This window comes from Fundulus heteroclitus, chromosome 16 (assembly GCF_011125445.2).
Source record: "Fundulus heteroclitus isolate FHET01 chromosome 16, MU-UCD_Fhet_4.1, whole genome shotgun sequence".
NCBI lineage: Eukaryota > Metazoa > Chordata > Actinopteri > Cyprinodontiformes > Fundulidae > Fundulus > Fundulus heteroclitus.
In genome coordinates this window covers 28,950,298-28,971,065 of record NC_046376.1, presented here as the reverse complement: position 1 = coordinate 28,971,065, position 20,768 = coordinate 28,950,298, and the positions used below count along the sequence as shown (strand labels likewise).

General features: G+C 40.8%; 1 protein-coding gene across 3 annotated transcripts in view; it reads right to left on the bottom strand.

Moving 5' to 3' along the window:
• LOC105938069 (glutamate receptor ionotropic, NMDA 2B) overlaps positions 1 to 20,768 on the bottom strand; it is a 207,420-nt gene that overhangs the window by 44,373 nt on the left and 142,279 nt on the right. The gene's annotated exons all lie outside the window — the stretch shown is intronic.

Sequence of the window (20,768 nt, the reverse complement as noted above, 5' to 3'; positions counted from 1 at the left end):
AAAGTTCTGTCAGCTGACACTAATATGCTCATTTGCATCTTTTGTAACCGGGGAGAAACATTGGCCCTAAACTAAAGGGCTCAAGAAATGCCGAATTGCCATCTTTAGTTTAAAAAACTGTTCTAACTTCAGCTGGATTATTCTACACTGAAAAACATTGTGAGATTTATGAAATTTTCATTTGTTTAAAAAAAATGTATTTAGATTTTTTTGCCATCAAGCCTAGTTTAGATTAAGACAAGCAGAAAACCTGCACAAGACACTTTGCAAAAGAAGACATTGGCTGGCCTAAAGCAAAAAGCATGGTCTGATGAAGGAAGATTTTTCTTTTTGGCTCTAGATAACAATCCTCAGACATTAAATGTACACCATGATAAGGGAATATTTCTTAAACCATGGTGTCAGGTTAATTAATCATATACCAGGAAACAAGGATTGGTCCAAATGCATTAAATAGTTGCAGAGGCTATTCTGAAGAGGAATTGTCCTTAAAATGTTGTATTAAACTAGGAAAAGTTAGCGACATCTTTGTCCCAGACCAACTTACGATCAGTTCAATTGTTGCCTCCTAATTAAATTCCCACTGTCATACAACTAATTATTTGTGCAAAGATTGAAAAAGGTATATTTCAGTTTATACAGTAAATGTTTGAGCTTTTAAAGAAACAATTATAAACGGCTATTTTTTTCACGGCCTAAAATTAGTTTTTATCTCTTTCTGTAAATTATTGACAAATATGGTCACATTTTTTTCTTCGCCTTTTAATTTGTGATTGTCATGATGTGCAAATGTAGAAGGACCCAAATGCAGGCAAACAGAGCAGAAAAGCTAAATTAAAGAATTTATTGTCGAAAGCAAAGGAAATTACAAGTTTGACTTGGAAGAACATAGAGTGGATGCAACTGAGCAAAGCAGCAAGGAGCAATGAAAACCAGGGAGCTTAAATACTGAGGAGGAGTGAAGTATGACACTGAACAAGGTGAGTCAAATACAAGGAGTGAAAGACAGCTGGGGAAGAGATCTAAACAGGGAAACCAAAGGAAGGAGACAAACACAGAGAGATTAACTAAACAGAAAAGTATCAACACACCCAAAGGGAAAAAAGACTAACACTAATATAAGTCAACAAACCAAAATACACAGAGAAAACAACACAAGAAAAAAACAAATGTAAAGGAATTAACTAATATGGAAAGACCCTAACAACACCAAAATGCAAATACCAACAGATCCTGACCATAACAGAATATGTAGTGTCCCCAATACAGAAGGAAACTAAAGCTCATTTTGAGGTTAATTCATTTCCCTAAACCCATTACTGGAATTTCAACACAGCTGCAAATAGGGTACAGAAGCTGGGGCTGGCCCAGGGTGGCATTTATGCTTGAACCACATGTTGTATTGCATACTGTGGCATAACTTTTGGGGTGGTTTAAACATATCTCACCTGATTTTATCATGCACAAATGTAACTCCCATATAGCGTGACCCTTCGTTATCCCTATACCTAGGTCGAAATAAAGAGCAGTGAGGAACACTCACACAATGGAAATAGCGCCTGTTTGACTGAATGCCATTGTTTTATGGATGCGGCATTCGAAAGTAATTTTTTTTTTTACGGAAAGGCAATTTCAACACAGCAAAGACAACGTTTACTGAGGCAGCTGGTAAAAAAAAAAAAAAAAAAAACAGCACATCCATGTAAACGACACAGGTCACATTTTGCTCCTGCATATTTGGGTTTGTAAGAAAAATAAGGAAACCTTATTGCTTCTGTCAAACCAGATTATTTGACCCGTCTTCAAGTGAAAGATGCACGACGCTTGCAGCCTCTCGGCGGCGAATGCACTTCGCAACGATTCCGGCTGATGTGTGTGGGAGCGCGTGAGTGTGTGTATGAAGAAAACCAAGAATTTTCATGTCAGGTAAAATCATCCCTTACACACACACACACACACAAAATATCTTCACCCATTCAATGTCTCACTCCTCCATCTCCTCCTCACTTTCTCTGTGACTGTTTCCATGGCAACCATGCATAACTTGCATCAAATCCATGCACAAAACTCATATGATGATGTGGATAAATCGAGAGTAAAATTATTGATTGTGACTGTGAGGGATTATTTCTTATTCTAATCTGTCTGTCTGTATTGTGGTGCTTTATGTAAGGCAGACCTGTTATTCGACTTCCTGTATTAAATATTGATATTTCTGATGGGCTCTTATGATCAGAATCATCCTGTCTCATGCAGCCCCATGTGCCCAGCTAAGAGCCCAATCCTGTGGAGTCCTGGCACTGATACAAGGTGAACAGAATCTGCTGCATAAATCATAAGCCATTTACGAAATGACTTGACGCCACAGCAGCTTTAATCTTTACAGGGGCAAAAAAAAAAACCTACGTTGCGATTCAGGGCCTACATTTGTGTGTGTGTGTGTGTGTGTGTGTGTGCGCGCATGTGTACATGCATCTCTGGTAGCAGCGAAACACAAGCATAAGTGTGTTGCCATGGCACCCACAACTACTGTGATTTCTGAGCCAATACGCGGTCGTTGCTGTGGCAACGGTAATCTCACAGAGGGTGGGAATGAGACTATGTGAGAAGTGGGTTTGAGAGGAAAATCAGGAAAGGGATGGGTGCTTACTACTACACTGGGTCCAGTGTGGTAGTGACTGACAGCAGACGGTACGGTGAAGCATGATCTGAGAGGACAGACTCTCAGAGGTTTCAGCAAAGCTGGACCTCGACAGTCCGTCCCCCTTCCCCAGTGGAAACAAAGAGAGATGAGTCTAGCGAACACATTCCTACCATCTTTTCTTGTTTGAGCTACGGGGATGCAGCCAATCCTGTGTCCACGCTGTGTGTAAATAAGACGATAAGTTGGAGTCACACATCCTCCCACCAATAAGACCTCACGTTTTGAAATCCCGCTGAGCCCACCACCTTTCCCTTTAGGCTACAGAGGAGCATCTCAGATGTACCATCCCTACCTGGCTCACTTAAAGCTTGTGACCGCACACGACCGCAGTTTATCCCAGTATTTTCTTGAGCAGAACTCACCCCCACCTAACATCTCATATTTTGAAAAGGATTAATAATGAAATTTTACTGCGTTCACTTGCAGAAAAACTCATCGGACTGGGACTACTGTAAATCCAAGCCACTCAAACATTTGCCACGCTCGCTAGATGGCCTGACACAGATAGGTTTCACCACATGTTCGGCCGTGAATAATGGAGGAGTCGTGTGAAATATTGATAAGTCAGTTTTAATAAATTAACCCCAGCATCAATTAGTAATGAATTACACTCCTTAGCAATTATTGTAGTATCGGATATGCAAAGGAAAAATCTATGTGAGGAATGATAAAATGACCCATATGGTGCTGCGTGGCTGAGGCAGAGAGGCATATTGTAGCTTTGCAGCGTGCACACTTGGGGTGTACAGTGTGAATGGGAAACGAGGTGTGAATTTGTTTTGTGTGAACGGGGTTGTACTCTCATAGGTGCATTCAGGCTAGACGCATAAACACTCTTAAAGCACAATGTTATATTGACTAAAAGGTTGAGCAGCACAGATACTTTCCTAGTCTCTTGTAAAGGTATGTATACCCCTTGAACGTTTTAAAAAATGTTTGTACTTTATGATACTAAACTGGAATTTATAACCTATATTGGTGTTTAGTGTGAAATACCAACACAGAGTAGAACATAACTGTAAAGTGTGAATTCAACCCCTCGGTCAGGTTGGATGGAGAGGATCTGTAAAAAGTCACATTTTAACCTGACCACCTAATGTTGATCTAGATCTGTACCTTGGGCCATTCAAATATGTAAAAGTGCCCCGCTGGAAGGTGAACCTATAACCCAGCTTCTCTGTCCTTGATAAAGAAAAGCATTCCCACAACATGATGCTGCCACTACTAAGTTTAAAGCTTCTCTCAAAAACCTCTGGTAGATTTCTGGAATCGACTCGTTGTAAGGGATTTAATCACGCAGCATCAGGGTAAAGGAGGCTGAATGCAAATGCATGCCACACTTTTAAGATTTTCGCAGGGAAACATTTTACAAACACTAATAGACATTTTTGTAAACCCCCATAGTTTTGGTTTCTCAACATCCAACTGTATAATATTTATGATAAAAAAACAAACATAACATGTATTTCGTTTTGTTTGTTAGATTAACAGGTAACGCCCAATAAATCTGAGAGCAGCTGCTAGAACCAAGAAACATGGCTGGGATTTGATTTATTTATGGAAAATGACAAGTGGTGCTAAACTGCAAGTCATTGCAGTGATGATGCCCTAAAATGGGACCATTTAAACAGATTTGATTAGCATCCTTGAGGAGAAGATAGATACCCGAGGCAGAGCTAGTCTTTTATACTTTTGTTTCAGAGTGTTTTGGAAAGAAACCTGAAAAGCCTTTAAACACATGCAGTAACATGCACAGGATAACAAATAAAACACCCTTTAAAGCCTACAGCATAAAGAACAACGTAACACAGTTCAAAAAAGTAGGGCTGGGAATGAGAATGTCTTTTTTTAGTAACAAATGTAGCCTGTTTAAATAAGGTTTTAAAAATGTTAGTTACCTATCTACTTCATATAGGTTTCCCCTTTAAGGCTCTCCTTAGTGGGTTTATAAGTCCACTAGCGAGAGCCTTAAAGGGTGAAGCCTATATGAATTAGAACAGTATTGCGCTCTCTAGATAAGTCTGGCTGAATCTTTGTCCATTGCTGTGGCATTGTCTCAGTGCTCTGTGGGAGTTTAATATAGACCAAAGTGAAACTACATCTCTTGTAAAGGTATTCATAGTCATTATGGTGTGCATCTGTATTTACATTACTTTGCTCTGATACCCCTCTAAAATCCATTGCAAGTAAATGCCTCCAGAAAACGCTAAGCTGGTAAACAGAGTCAACCTCTATGTGATCTAGTCTGAGTGAAAATACAACTCTTCCGTGAAGAGTATGAAGATTTTGCAAGGAGCTGCACATCAAACACAAATAACTAACCCACTGGATGTTATTTAGTAAGACAACTCTATGGCAAGGCTTCCCAAAGTAGGTTTGGGAACCCCCATGGGGTCACAAGACACTATGCAAGATGATCAATATGATGATCCAAAATTTCTGACTTCACAATGTCAGAGATATACTTGTTTTAATATATCACATGTATGTCTTTAGTCACAGAAAAATATTTTTTATGTCTTCTTAGAAAACATCCAAGTTCTTTCTCGCAAATATGTGAAAATATTATCAAATTCTCTCAGTTTTCTTTTTATGGAAAGGTTCTTGTCCACGGCTAATAATTTATCATCTTTAATCTACAATGACCATAATACAGTTTATCTATTTTTTGTTGGAAATTACAAGAATGAAGTCATACTATTAGGCGTACAAGAATTAAGAACATTATGAGAATAAAGTTGTAATATGAGAATAAAGTCACACAGTCGTGCGCATAATCGTTTCAAAGTCCTGACACTAAAAATAATCGTATATGCTTATTTGCTAAAAAGATTTAGTATTTCATAAATTGTGAAACTGATACTTTACAAGATGCTCAACATTCGTCATTTTACCATGGGGGGAAGAGTTTTCATAAAATGACTACCGTGTTTTTCAGACCATGAGGCGCACCAGATTATAAGGCGCACTAAACATTCTTCCCAAGGGTGTAAGATCACTCCGCCCCTTCACGTACACAGCTCTCTATCCATCTCTGTGAGGAGGACAGAGGAGTTGGACTACACTGCCCTGTTTCTAACATAAGGCCAAAATAAACTTAACTTTTATATTGGTATTAACTTACTAGATTTATTGTTGCTAGCGCGTACTCTGGTCGCAGGCTACCTAAAAGCTCCCACATACTCTGGTGTACTGTACGCATACTATGAGCTTGGCGGACTCTGTGCTGACTCTCTGCGGACGTTTTACCCTTCATAGTGGAGCGTATTATTGCCTACATTTCTTGTGGTAAATTCCTACAATTCCCAAACTTCCTGCCAGTGGGACGAAGCAGCGGAACGGATGGTAAAATGTGTGATTAGCTAGCTGAGCACCTAGAGCCGTTTCTTTTCCAGCAGGCTGCCACCTGTCAGTGAGAACAGAGAGGGACGGTGATGCTGGGCGTCCTGGAGACCGCCTGCTTGGAGCAGCTCACTGCATCAAGCTCACTCACATATAAAACAGTTTGATGTAAAGACTTCTTGCTGCCGAGAAGTTTATAGTGTGAGACCGTGTACGCGGTTGTAAGAATTGAGCTCTGAATGCGCAGAGTCTGCCTCGAGTACGCGCAAATCTCTGCAGAGTGAAGTACGCCCGAGTATGTGGGGGTCTTTACATGAATGCAATTCTATTTTTGACATTAAAGTCAGGCAGTCTTGTTGACAGCTCAGGGGTCCCATCAGGTAGTGACACAGTGTACCGTAATGCTCTGAATATCAATTAAACGGAGCGGCTTCGTTACCTACCAAGGTTGTACTTTTTGTACATTTTAACAGATTTTTGAGCACATTGTATCACATATAATTGGTCAGTAAGCACAACTGTAATCATATTTAAGGTGCACCGAATTATATGCCGCACCATCAATTTTTGTGAAAAGTTAAGGATTTTTAAGTGCGCCTTATAGTCTGAAGAACACAGTACTATATTCTCACAATTTCCAAAAAGAAAGCAATTTCACAAGAATGTTTAGAATCTTGTTATTTTATGGAAACAAATAGTTTTAGAAGAAAGGCAACAACAAGGGATATTAATTCTAAACAAAACTAACAAGACAGCTCTTTTATAAAGCTATGTGGAAATCGTATTGATATTTTAAGACCCATGCAGTTTTTGTCCTATTATTCCATAAGAGTTGTCTCTCAGATAACTTTAATGCATCATGCTGCATGAGGGTTTTGATGGTTTGCCCCCGCCACCTGAGAGCTGAGAGGGCCAGCGACTCAAAGGTCAGCTGAACTGAGGGCTTTCCTTGTTCAGTTTTTATGTTATTCCATCATATGTGTGACTTGTGTCTGCATACTCTACTTCCTCCCCACAATACATAAGCATGCTTTTACTGTAAGGCTAACTGGCTATCCTCCCAGGTGTGTACAGCTGGGCTGTTTGACCACACAATGGGTTGGGTGCCGTTCCCCTGGTGCCCATTATGTCTAAAGAAAAGCTACTGTGACCTAAACAGAATAAGGCAGGTATGGGAAATGGTTGAGTGGCAGCTGTGGCTCTCTAACTGTACCTTTCAAAGCATTTTTTTTCCTGTAGGATATATGGGCAAATCAATCAAATAATCAATTGATCAGTCAATTAACCAATCCATCCATTCATCGATCCGTCTTATACCTGCATGCCCCTGCAGTGTTGCAAACATGGCTAGTAGAGAGCCAGGGTGCATCATCACAGGTACACATACAGTATCTCGCTGTCAAGATGCAGTGACAGGGAAGCGGATCCGAGATGATGGGAATATAGAGGGAACTAGATAAAGGACAATTCTGGAAGAAGAACTGTTAGAGATGTTGAAAACATACAGCCAGAGGTACAATGGAACGGTACACGGCAAATTCATGTGGTAGCATGGCTCATTCAGGCAAAGCCCAGAATTGGTGCTTGTAGCGATCCGATCGACCCTCAGATGTTTAGCGAAATTCAATTGGTAAAAATTTCAGATTTTTAGACATGCAAACAGCAAATCATTGTGTCAAAACACATCAACTCAATGGGACAGAGCTCGTATGCACATGCCACCTGGTTCAGATCTATGTTACCATTGTTCACCTGTGATATAATCAGGACACATGCAGGAGGACACAGGTCTGAAGAGCGCTTGTCAGACCGCGATGGTCCACAATTTCTGATGCGTAAGACCTTTATTATTCATGAATGGGCAGCAGGCATGAGGCAACACGACAGGACTGAGATCGAGCTGCCAGTCGCTGTGCAGGTGCAACTGATCTGTTGATGATTGGACCAGAAATGATGAAGAGGACTTAATAAAAGCGAGAGAAGTGTTTCTGTCATTAATCTAATAGGACTTTTCTCATAGGACTTTAAAGCCAGACATGAGCTGGTATCACGACTTTTTAATAGGTTTACATAGAGCTTGTAAAGGATGACTTAATAAAGTTTCCCAAGAAAGGAAATTTAGGGACAGAGAGATTAAAATATTAGAGTTCAGATTGAAAAAAAAAAAACATGAGAAGGATGGAAGGGGGAAAGGAGACAGAAATAAGTTTTCTTGACCTAGTTCCAGTCATACTTCGCCCCCAAAACAACGGCTACCTTTCAAAACCGTCCCTCTGGTCGGCTCCATAAAAACACCGCCAACTGTTCTGATCCAGACTCAGACTGAAAAAAGGCTAAAAACAAACACACACACACACACACACACACACACAAAGGCTTCTGAGGAAACAGAGGCACACACACTCATCCTTCTGCTCCGCAGGGTCAACACGCTGCCTCAGATCGTTCTGCACCCACAGACACACACAGACGCTCCACTGAAAGCTTACCGGGGCCACGCGAGTTCAAAACTGTCCACAGAGCTTAAAAGCACTTGACACCTTTCCAACTCCAAGCTCATCTGGAACCCGTCCATGCCTGGCAAGGTCAGGGCCACTGTTGTCAAACTCATGATTCTCGCACTGTTGTCTATTGCTCACAAGTGATTTCCAGCGCCATGTCTTTCTGTCTCTAGCTTTCTTTTGTTTTTCCTCTTGCCGCTATCTTCTTTTGTCAGGCCCATGCTGTGACATTGGCTGGAATGTTACAGTGCTGGCTACAAAGGACTTCATTTACTTAGTGCAGTCATGTGTCCTTCTCTCATAAATGCTGAGCAAGGAAGTGAGCGCGCCATCAGCTCAATGGAAGTCAACCCGATAACAGCAGCACCACGGCAGATTGTTTAACTTAAGACACAAACCTACGCTGGGTGTGATTTACTCCTCCAGTGAATCAAGAACTCAATTGACCACATCGAGATAAGGAATTGTGCATATTCCATCTGGGACATGGACTTGAAAGCCATAAAAGACATTCTGTATTGTTCACTGGTAACCACAGCTTTTTATTTGTCAACAATCTTAAAATCAATCCAGCTTTTATTGCTGAAGCACAATCTAACACACTAAAATATAGATAAATCTTACCTATTATTGAAATAACATTATCAAAAGTTTTGGCAAATAACCTGCTGCACAACAATCCCTTTCAAGTCAATGTAATAAAAACAGACTTTAACAAATAGTTTACATTCTTGAAGCAGCTCTGTGTAACTTTTAGCCACTGGGGGCGCCATACCTGTAACTTCTAGGTTTCGCTTCCCGAAGGCCACTGGCAACACTGCACTGTCCCAAAATTAAACAGATTCCTTCTTTGGGATCTGATCGCAGACAACTTTGGACCAGGAGATTGACAATTCATGGAGTAACTTGTAAATACGAGGCCACACTCACCCTCTATTGATTAAATCCTACATCAGAGAACCAGAAATATGTTTCATCGGGTAAGTGCCATATCAGTTTTGTTGCCTAACAACAACTTATGAAATGCATCCTGATTGCTCTTCGATCAAACACCAACAAGAAATTCTTTTGGCAAGATCCACTGTTGTTTCCCTCTGGAGCGATCCCTGTCTTGCTCCTTTTGACCTCCTCAGACACAGTTTTCCCCTTTCTGCTGCCCTCAGCCATGACAAACTTTGACTCGAGGATGAGAAAAGTAGAAACATGTAAGGTTAGCTCTTGTGTTTAAGGGGAGTGGCACTCTAGAGTCACATGACCAATTTAGCGACGGACCCAAACTTTTCAAATCACGTAGGGCAATTTTTTGAGAAGGGCAGTCCGCACAGAGCATCAATACACACCAAGTGCTCTATATTGACCTGACAAATACTTTAATTCATCTCAAATTCAGCTAATACTTGGGTCAAAACTTACACAGTGCTGTTTAAAGTTGATCCAAGTTTCAATAAACCTGCAACGAGTAACCGGCTTTCTGTTTACCTAGAGGTAAATGTGATGGGCCATAGAGGTCCATTTCTATTGAATGCTGGGCACAAGGCTGGATGATGGCCAGGTTCATAAAGAGGGACACTGCCAGAGAGATGCAGCACAGTGTTGCATCAAGGGGTCACAAAATCTCCCAAAAAAACAACAACAACATAACCACCAACTGGTTGTTCAAGATTGATTCCTGAAAAAAAAATCTATTCATCCCAACCATCACAAAAGTAACATGTGGAGTTTGCTAAACTCTCCTCGGACCTTAACATTTGTTGTATGAATTGAGGAGCCAGAGGCAGGCAGGTAAACAGGAAACGGAGTGGGTGCAAGAATAATATGCTGCAAGGTCCAAAGTCCGAAACCACATGCAAGACCAGCCTAGATGCATTGAGATGAAAACAGCCTTCCAGGAGCATGATCCAGGAACTGGCTGTCAGTAAATGAACCAGGGTGGATATACTGAATATACCGAGGAAGGTAATTACTGAGATGAGACACAGGTAAGTGTTAATTACAGAATGAAAAATAGCTAAGGGAGTGAAGGGAGCTGAAGAGATAATTGGGGGAATCTGTAGAGAGAATGGCTAAAGAGAACTAAGACAGTGAACACATAAACATGAAGAACATAAGCCAACGCGAAAATGGCTGAATACCAAAAAAACACTGACGCAAAAAAATGTCAGAAACCAGATTAACAGGAAAGCAACAAAGTCAATAGAACATTGTGCTACAAGGATGAGCAAGAACCAGAATATAACAGGAACCATTGGCTGCAGAGAAACGGCGGCTCAGGGCTATGACACAGTGCTGAAATAGTCAAAGAACACAAGATGAACTAGGAGTCTCAAAACTAAAGATAAACAGGAGGCAGAATACCAAATGTGATAAAACCACAAGATGATAAAAAAAAAGCTAATGTCCAAAGGAATAATGACACTGCACTTTATGGATTCTGCCTTTCAGCAACAACCATTCAATGTAAGATTATGGTGCTGCAGTAAAAGACGAATGCATTTTAGGGCTTTTTACACATCTTCATCAGGGGAATCATTAAACGTGACTGCCACTCTAAATTCAGAATATAAGTTGCATATTAGATGTAAAACTAGAACCAGGTCAAAGACTTTTCAATTTCCAGGTAGCTTATCTGTTTCAGTGAAACGGTGGGGTTTTAAGAAATTAAGTTCTTCCAAACTGAAGATGCCCAAAAACTGTGTCTTGACTTAGATGGATATTTAGAATGATGATAAGTGGCTAATGAGTGTGTAAATGTACAACGCTGTTTTATAAAAAAAAAAAGACAGCCATGTATTGATTGAGGTGTGACACCTGAGCATTAAACTGGACCGTTTTGCAGTTAGTGTGTGAAAACAAAATTATCCACAGCATCCAGTCTTGCTGCCTTTTGTCACACTTCAGTAGATTTCGTGGGGATCTGACTTGACAGGCCAACACAAAGAAGTGCATAATTGTGATGCGGAAGGAAAATGATGCATGTTTTGTGACACTCCCATCTCCTTTGGTTTCCACTATTTCATGAGCAAAGAAATAGAAACAGACGATCAAAACAATTAAGCTTTCGTCTGCTGTTGCGGTATGTTTAGGGAGTGATGTTTTCAGATTGGAGTAAAATGGTATGTATGTTTCCTTTCAGAAATGTAAAAAAGAAAGGGGTTTGGTGATGACTTCCAAAAGGTCATGTGACAAATGAAAGCACTGCTATTGGTTCCCTATGGTATTTCCTTGTTTTTTTTAAACTATTTCATCATTCATAGGGATGCACTGTGGAGATGTGACAAGCCAAAAATAGTTTGTTGTCTTCTGACAACATGAAACCATGGAGGGATTACTTGCCTTTATTGTCAACATGTTTTATACAACTAGTTCATCTGAACTATAAACACTAGATGAATTGTAAAGTAAATGTGGCAAATGTGTACAATTGTTTAGCTTTATTCTCAAAGATCCATGGAGCAGTGATAAGTGTAGGAGCCTTGTTTCAGCCAGCTGACTAACAGTGCACAGCAACAGTACTAGTGCTCTGTTGTGCTATGCTCTATACCAGGGGTGAGCAATTATTTTTCCACAGGGGCCACATGATAAAATTGACTGATGTTAGTTGGCCAAATATAAGGATATAATTAATTTACAGTTTATCTTTAAAACAGTAGTTAATGAACACTCACAAAAAGCATTTAGAAATATCAGCTTTTGCTATGTTTAATCATCCTAACTAATCAGCTGACACTGATAACCATCAGTAACGATAAACGTGTCAAGCTGGCAATCATACGGTGCATCAAGCACGGGTGGACCACAAAATGTTCACATTTATAAAAACTATTTTAAATATTTTGCATTTTTTGCTGCACTTATGATATAGCATCAGAACTTTATTCACTAGTGTTCACATTAAAAAAAAAAAAAATTGCAATAACTGCACCCAGTGGGTTTTCTTTCTGCTTTTTTCTTTGGTTGGTGTACCTCAGTTCTCATTGTGTTCAGTGATGGAAACCGAGACTGTTTTGGGTTTGAACAAGACCCCCACGGTCAGGCTGAACGTCTGAGGGGGATGTGCTAAGGACAGCACACAAGCGATCATCACCGAGACAGGATCTGTACCTGTATTTGCTAAAATCCATAACTGAGAGCGTTTGTTCACAGATGCAGGTAGATCCGAAGAGAACCAACATCCTCTGAGCAATACCTGCTCTAGTGTGGGAAGATTTCCTCTTTTAGTGAGACAGTGATACTGATTTAAAATGCTCTGACAGTAGATTATCCAGACAGATCAATGAGTTCAAGCTGGATCATCACTGGGTGCATAATCCACACTATAAGTAAAGGGAGAGAAAAAAATCATGCTCATCTCATTCTCAGCTCATCTTTTTGAAAACACCCCATGCAGCGCCCCTAACATGGATGAATATTTGTGGAGGTGATTCGCTGATTCTGTGACGTCCTGCAGTGTTGGCATGTGAGAATGTTGCCCTGTAATTGACTTGAATTTGAACTTTCTCATGAAAGGTGTCACTAAGTTGTGCATTTCTTGAGATGCCCTTGCAAACTAGGATTTAGTTCCTTCATTAGTGCAGTGACATCAACAGCAAAGGCAAGATCTCCCATCCAGTGAGCCTCTGAGAGACTGAGAGTCCCATAGTTGTTTTAAGCATTTTGCCCAGGCTGAGCCATCTCCCAGCCGTCTGATAGCCTGTGTTTGTGTCTGTGATTTTTGTTCTAATGAAATCAAATATTTTAGTTACAACATCAGCAACATGGCTTATTTTTAGCACTAACTTGCACATAACCTTCTGATGAATGATGCGATGCAAAAGTGTCAGTGTTTGTTCTGGGTTAATTTCTGTCAAATATTCTCGCATCCACCTCAAAAGCCAGCTCTTCCCCATCCAGATGTGGACTGCCATCGGCTGTAACTCTTACCAGTTCGTCCCAATTTTGTCCTCCGTGGATTTTACCTCCATGTTTTAGTCCCGTTCATTGACCTCATAGGTGCCAGTTCCTCTGTCAAGCCTTTCATCAATCCAAGAACAAAGATAAGTAACTTGGCTGCATCACAGACATCACAACTCTTGTCCAGAGCCAAAGCCGATAAGTAAAAACTCAGCGCCACATTCCTGGTAATGTTCTTGATCCGCCTCGTTACAGTGCATTTCGGGGGACACGCCTGCGTCCTTTTTCTCAGGGCAAATTAGCGCTGCAGACTCCACCAAACCCTCCTTGATGAACTCCCCATCAGAAAATGGCTCACTATATCTTGCAATTTGTGGGATATTACAAAGTTGGTCCAGACTGCTGCATGCCTGGAAGAGTGGAGCTTTGCAAAAGAAATCCTTGTTGCTTTGGCGGGATAGCCAGCTAATCTTCTAACGCTAGTACCCGCTTTGCGTTAGTCTTTCTTGTACTTCTCTCCGTGTTTACTCTTATAATGGCGGTTCAAATTGTAATCCTTAAACACCATTTTATATTCTGCACACATAGCTTAATGGTCGATTTCTGCAAAGAAATATTTAGAAGACTATGACTTGTTAAAAACTGCAATTTATTCTGATTTTAATGTTAGCTAACATATATAAGGTTCTCAGGGCTAATTCCTGAAAACTGCGAAGCACATTTGCTGAGGTGCATAAGCACACAGATGACGTCAAGAATGCAATAGTGGCCTTCAAAATGAAAAGCTGTAGCATTGCATTTCATGCACCTATAACAAAATCATAGGATTTAAACTGACACCCCACAGCAGCCATGCTTTCCTGTGAAGAAGGGAGGTGCTGTGCAGGGGCGGGGGTGTGAGCAGCATGTACACAAGAGTGATTGACACTAACCAATCAGAGCCATGCATTCCTCCTGGCTCTGATTGTTTTTTTATGACCGGGTGTGGTGTATTACTGCAAATGACAGTATGACCACTAAAAGAAGACAGGGGAGCTCAATTTTTTTTTTCCACAGATTACGTGTCTGGTATTATACTGTCAGGAAACAGTGACAGTTTTAAAAAAAATGTAAAAAAAAATACATTTGTACAAAAGTTACAGCAAACAGGCTCAAATCAGACAGACTGATGCTCAAAGGATCAAGTGCAGTGTTCTGCTGATGAGAGGGCTGGAAGCACCAAACCAATAAAGCAAAGATGAACCCCAGACCTGCTGGAGACCTTTTTAAGTAGGCTGATATCTTAATTGTAAAGTAGGTCATCACCATTATTTTTAGATTAAGACTGGTGTTTTCTAAATAATTATTGATATTTAACATTTTAACATTTAGCTGTATGTGCAAAACCTGCAAATATATTTCAGTTATTGAAAGTACTGGTACTGATGGACTGAAATGTACTCACAATATGTCTTGTGTTTTCTGCTTCTTTTTGCTTTCTCTTTCAGCCTCTGCTATCTCCTACCCATATCTATTCCCGTGTGTGATGGAAGTGGAGACAGCTTGTTTTTGTTCTCCTCCGGTAGACTACACAAGTTCAGGCCTGATGGCTTTTTAGATTTCACACTTTCTATATACAGCTCATTACCTGATGACCCAGTAGCTGGTCAATATATTGAGTTTTTTAAGATACTAAAACATTTTCAGATTAAAGATACATTTATACAGTGGCATGGGTTTGTTGAGGCCATGCCTAATATATGGTACAAAAAGAAACTGTGACAGTAATAAGCTTACTGAAATCTTAAGTCTAATACTTATCACTTCTTATGTTTTTAAAGATTATTTGTTTTATATTTTTAGGTTTTGATGTTATTATTTATGACAATATGAGTCTTGAAGTTAATAGAAGTGGCTTCATGACACTTTGAACTTGGCTCATGTGGATTTGTTTTAGAACTGGCTTTATTCTTTGTTTTTTTTGTCATTTCTGTACATTGAAACTATTGATTTATAGACTGATAGATGGATCTATATAAAACATATTACCCATCATATTCGTATGAAATTAAGGGGAGTACCGGCACTTATTTTTTTCCATTTAAAGCACTGTTTGAAACAAATGTGTAAGGCAAGAATGAATCATTTCTTTCTGCCTACATTTCCATGGACACGTCTTGGGAAAAAGAATACAGTGAATTCATTTTCGCAGTTCATGTTTGTGTATGCTTTAACTGAGCAGCAGAATACCACATAAACATTAGACACTTTATCCTCTACAAGTTATCCTTCATAGCACCATCAGTAAAATGTTTAGCCCCCCATGCAGAAAAAAACAAAATCACTGGAGCCGCCACTTTGTTGCGATGACCCGGATAACTAAGAATTTGCACAGGCATACAGAAGTTACCTACTGCAGCTTTAAAAGTCATTTTAAAAATGTAGCAATCAAACTATTTAATATTTCTATGACGTCATACTAAATAATTCCAATATCCAATGGTGCATTTTCAAAATAACCTGCAGAGCTGAAGAGCTTTTACTTCAGCTAATCTAACGGAAATTTGAGTTTCTGCATGTCAATAAATCTCAAAACTGTCCTGCATCTCTTGGCATTTACTGACTTTTGTTACAAAATAGACTACAAACCTAGTCACTCTCTTCTCATCTATCGTTATACATTTTTTTATTCACTAAGTTGCAAACTGATCAGGAAATGGAACATCCTTCCAGCCAACTAAGCCCTTTATTCAGTTCAGAGCAGATAAACTCTTGGTCAATTGCTAATCTCTTGATTGAACACTTGAAGACAAAGGTTATCGCCAAACAAATTTAGTTAAGGCACTGAGGGGCGAAGGATCTCAGCAGCACTTGCAACCGATCTAATCAACTACACAGCTAAGTTGATTATAAAACCGCGGGTCTGAAGTGCAGACAATGAATGGGGAGGAGCTGAACAGCAGGGATGAGAGGAAAATCACCGGGAGGAGAGAGGAGAGGACAGTAGGTCTGAGCAGCAATCCACAGAGGTGAATGAGGAAAACAGAGCAGAGGAAAACTGATGTATGAAGAGGGACCAAAGAAGAGGAAAGGACTATGGGGCAAAGGGGACAAAGGCAAACGGGACAGGTTCAACAGAGCAGGGACCAGCACAGAGCTGGGATGAGCAAAGTGGTTTACAGCAGACTACAGTCAGGCACACACAAACAAAACAGGCGAATAGTATTCTGGGACAGCAGCAGCGGCCGCCATGAACTCCACTGCTAGTTCAAAGCAGTAAGCAGCGATGAAACAAAAGCTAAGCCTCAGAAAGGAGTAAACCACAGACCAGGGCTGAAATGACATCAGAGGAGTACACATCGAGGCTTTAGTGAGGGCTGCTATTAAGGCTGGGATTGCTAAGCAGTCATCCAGAGAGGTGAGCATGGGTTTCTGATGGTGCCAAAGTGGGGTGTTGGAGCGGTGTTTTTCTGTTGATTCAAGCTTGTGATGAGCAACCAACAACAGGAAGGCAGAAAGTGTTGCAAAGGTGTTCAGAAGCATAATCATCTGTACATTTTATCACATTACAACCCAAACTATGAATGTTCTAAAAAAAAAAGGAAAAAAAGGGAAAAATCTGGAAAGCATTGAAGTGCATTTCTGTTCAAACCCCATTACTTTAGTACTAGTTATTTAAAACCAACTGCAACAAATTACCTTGAAGAATGTTAAAGGGGCCATGACAACAAATGTGATTTTTCTGAGGTTTTGGGGGTATAATATGGTCTATTACACACTGGTGAGGTCTTCTTAATGTCTAAACTGAATACCAAACACCTGCTCAGGGGCAGTCAGCTTTGTTAATTAGCTCAAAAATGGCCAGATCAGAAAACAGGTTATCTTACTACTTCATTGATGTTCTCCAATCAGAGCACACTATCAAGAAAACAGCCTTCCACCTCCCCTCCCCTTCACCCCCTCTCCCCTCCCCCCAGCTAATGTCCCGTCTGACCCGAGAGGAGGAAGGCGGAGCAGCGTGCTGACGACAGCCCCAGATCAGCCTGAGGGGAGGTGAGGATGGAGGGGCCGCCTTTGAACAGTTTTCCAAATATGGTTGTAGCCAATCAGAGCGAAGTTAACTTAGTAGAGCGGCATATCATTACAGTGCCCAACCCTGTTACTGAGGAGAGACGTTTGGGCTGACAAAATTATATCATGACGTTGTTTTTTCTACAAAATTATATGCAATCATTACACATGCAGCAATATCTGCTACATGAAATGGTTTATACAGTGATGTCATGACACCTTTAAGAAAACTCCACCTGGGTGCCATTTATAAGTATAAATCAGTATAAATCCAGATGTTCTGTCATGGCCTCGGGGAACACTGGAGAACAAACAGAATCTTCAGTAAGATAGAGGAAAGGTCGAGGAGAAAGTTGTGGAGAGGTTAAAAGTGGAGTAATCCTGGGCTCACACTGACTACCGTGCTGGCTGTGGTCTTGATTCAGTGCAGCTTCTCTGCAAACCCCTTCTCACACTGCTCCTAGGGAAACAGCGGCCAGCTGCGGCCACGGTATTGCTAGCCCTCATAATTGATTAAAAAACAGCAATGGTTTGCATTTTTTTTAGGGAAAATAACTTTGAAATAACTTTTTTCGACCTCCAGCAACTCCCCTGTTTCCTTGTGTTTCTGTGTTACTGTTTTGTTTACACCCGTCAAGTTAGCATAAGTTGATTTTATACTGAAATTCACCAGCCTGACATTCCCTGTTTGACTCGTGAAATTCAAGAACTTGAACCAGGGGCTGCTGCAACGTCCGGCCAAACTTCCTTCTTGTGGAATCATTAGTCTGAGCCACACGGCATCAGTAGCCACAGCCGCACTGCACCATGGCTAATATGAGAGTACACACTGATTTTAATTATTTGGGTTCCTTGCGGCGCCCATGCCGTATTTAGTGTGGTCTGTGGAAGAGTGACAAGAAAAAAAAAGCCATTGATGAAAGAAAGTTATAAGTACTCTCATTTATAGTTTGCTTCAAGCCATGTTGGAGAGAAAGCAAGTCTGTGTAAGGAGCGGCTCTTGTAAGATGAGACCAAAATTGAACTTTATGGTCCACATTTAGAGCACTATCTAGAAAATAAGAATAATAAGGCAGATCAATCAAATACTGCCCTCACTGTGACATATAGTGGTTCCAGCACCATGGTGTGGGGATGCTCGTCTTCAGCAGGGAAAGAGAGGCTGGTTATGAGTTGATGGGAAGACGTATAGAGCTAAATACAGGGACATCAAAAAAGCTGTTAGAGGCTGGAAAAGGCTTGAGACTGAGATGCAAGTTTAACTTTCCATCAGGGCAGAAACCCTAAACAGGTAGCCAGAGCTACAATGGAGTAGTGTAGATCAAAGTCATTTGTTAAAACCAGGCCCAGTTAAAATCTGCACCTAATTCCAATTGAGTATGTGTGCCAAAACTGAAAAGCATCTGTTGATAGGAGCTTACCATGTATTCTGACATTAATGAAGTTTTTTTGCAAGGAATGGGGCGTACAATTCAGTTTTTAGATGTGAGAAGCTGTTAAGAGACGTACCCCAAAAGACCTGCGGATGTGACCACAGCAAAAACTGGTTCGGAGGATTTAGGTTAGTGGGGCTGAATATACATGCATGCCACACTTTTCAGATTTTATTTTTCTAAAACATCCATAATTTCCCTTCCGATTCACAATTACGTACTGCTTTGTGTTGCACTGTCACATAAAATCCCCCCAAATATGTTGAAGTTTGACAAAATGCTAAAAAGTCTGGCCGTTATGGGTATTGACACTCACAAGTCACCGTGAATATCTCAACATGAACATGGATCAAGCCAGGGGAGCAATCGACGGCAGTATTGCATTTGAGGGTCCAAAATGATTTCATGGTATGTAGAGTATGTGTCCCCTCAGCTGCCTTTCCAAGCAGCATATTCAAAAGCAGCCCAACCAGTATCCTCACAGAAACACTGACAATCTCCTCAGCAAACTGCTACTCCCACTGCACAGACAGACATACCCGCTCTTTCCTGACAGCCTGCTTCTCAGCATTAAACCCTTACACTGTGAGCAGACATGGACAGCGGCAGGAAGGTGAAACCGCTCCTGAACACAGCCCTGCGCTCTGCTCTGCTCTGGAGCACAACGCGACAGGGGATAGCGTTCGCTGACTGAAACGCCGCTGGGACCAATTAGGCAGAGCGCAGAGCGCAGCGCAGCCGAACGCCACGCTTCAAAACCAGTTCAAAAGGCCTGGTGCTGAAACGGACAGCTGAAGGGATGGGCTTGGTTTTCATCGGGATAACAAGGCGATCTTTGTGTGTGAGGTGTGGGAATTTATTGGACAGAGGTTGATCTTTTTTTTTTTTTTTTTGCACATTTAGGACTGTGCGCCAACATCTGCTGCTTCTGCAAATGTGCTGATGTTTACCAGACTGAGAAGCTGAAACACCTGAATCTGCCCCCTTTAAAGCAGCTGTGTGTGGCATTTTCTGTTTAATTAATCAATGTCATATTAATGTGTGTGTCTGAAATGTAATGCTGTGACTCATTACCTGTAAAGTCAAGACCATCTTGCAGTAATTTTAGTTAGTAACACAGCCTAATTTTTGCATCACCTACCCTTTTGTCCCACCAGCACACCAAGTCTTCACATTTTAAGATAACATGTTAATTTTAGTTGAATGTTAATGGAAATAGTTTTCTACAACAGTTTCAGACACATTCACCTCATGCTTTAAAGTCCTATTTTATTTTAGGCCTCAGAGGATGCATTTGAGCCGTTCTTTTATGAGGGTGGCATGAGCATACAACAAACAATGTAAGTCTGTTATAAATGGGAAACTGCTGGGACACCAGCTAACCAAGAATGAAGCCCCTTGCTTTTAATTATCGTTAGGCTTGACTGAAAATTTGCAGCCACCCGCATAGACGGGCAAGTCTTGAGGAGAAAAGTTCTGTAGTGAGATAGAATAAATAAATAAAATGGCTCTAAACACAGCCTTCTATCAAGCATGGAAGTGGTAGTATCACGCTGTGGGACAGTTTTGCTTCCACAGGTGTGAGTGGATTGCACAAAGAAAACTGAAGCATGACAGAGGAGGACCTCATCCAAATTATTCAACTGTGCCTCAAATCATCTTCTAGACGGTTGAAACATAGGCAAAACCGAATGCTCTAACATGACAAGGATCGCAAACGCACAACAAAGCTGGTTTCAGAGTGGATAAAGCAGGCTGACTTTAAACTTCTGCAAAGCAATGCCAGAGACTTGAGTGTTGTTGAGGTGCGATGTCCAACTTAGGCATTTATCCTGATTGATAGGAGGG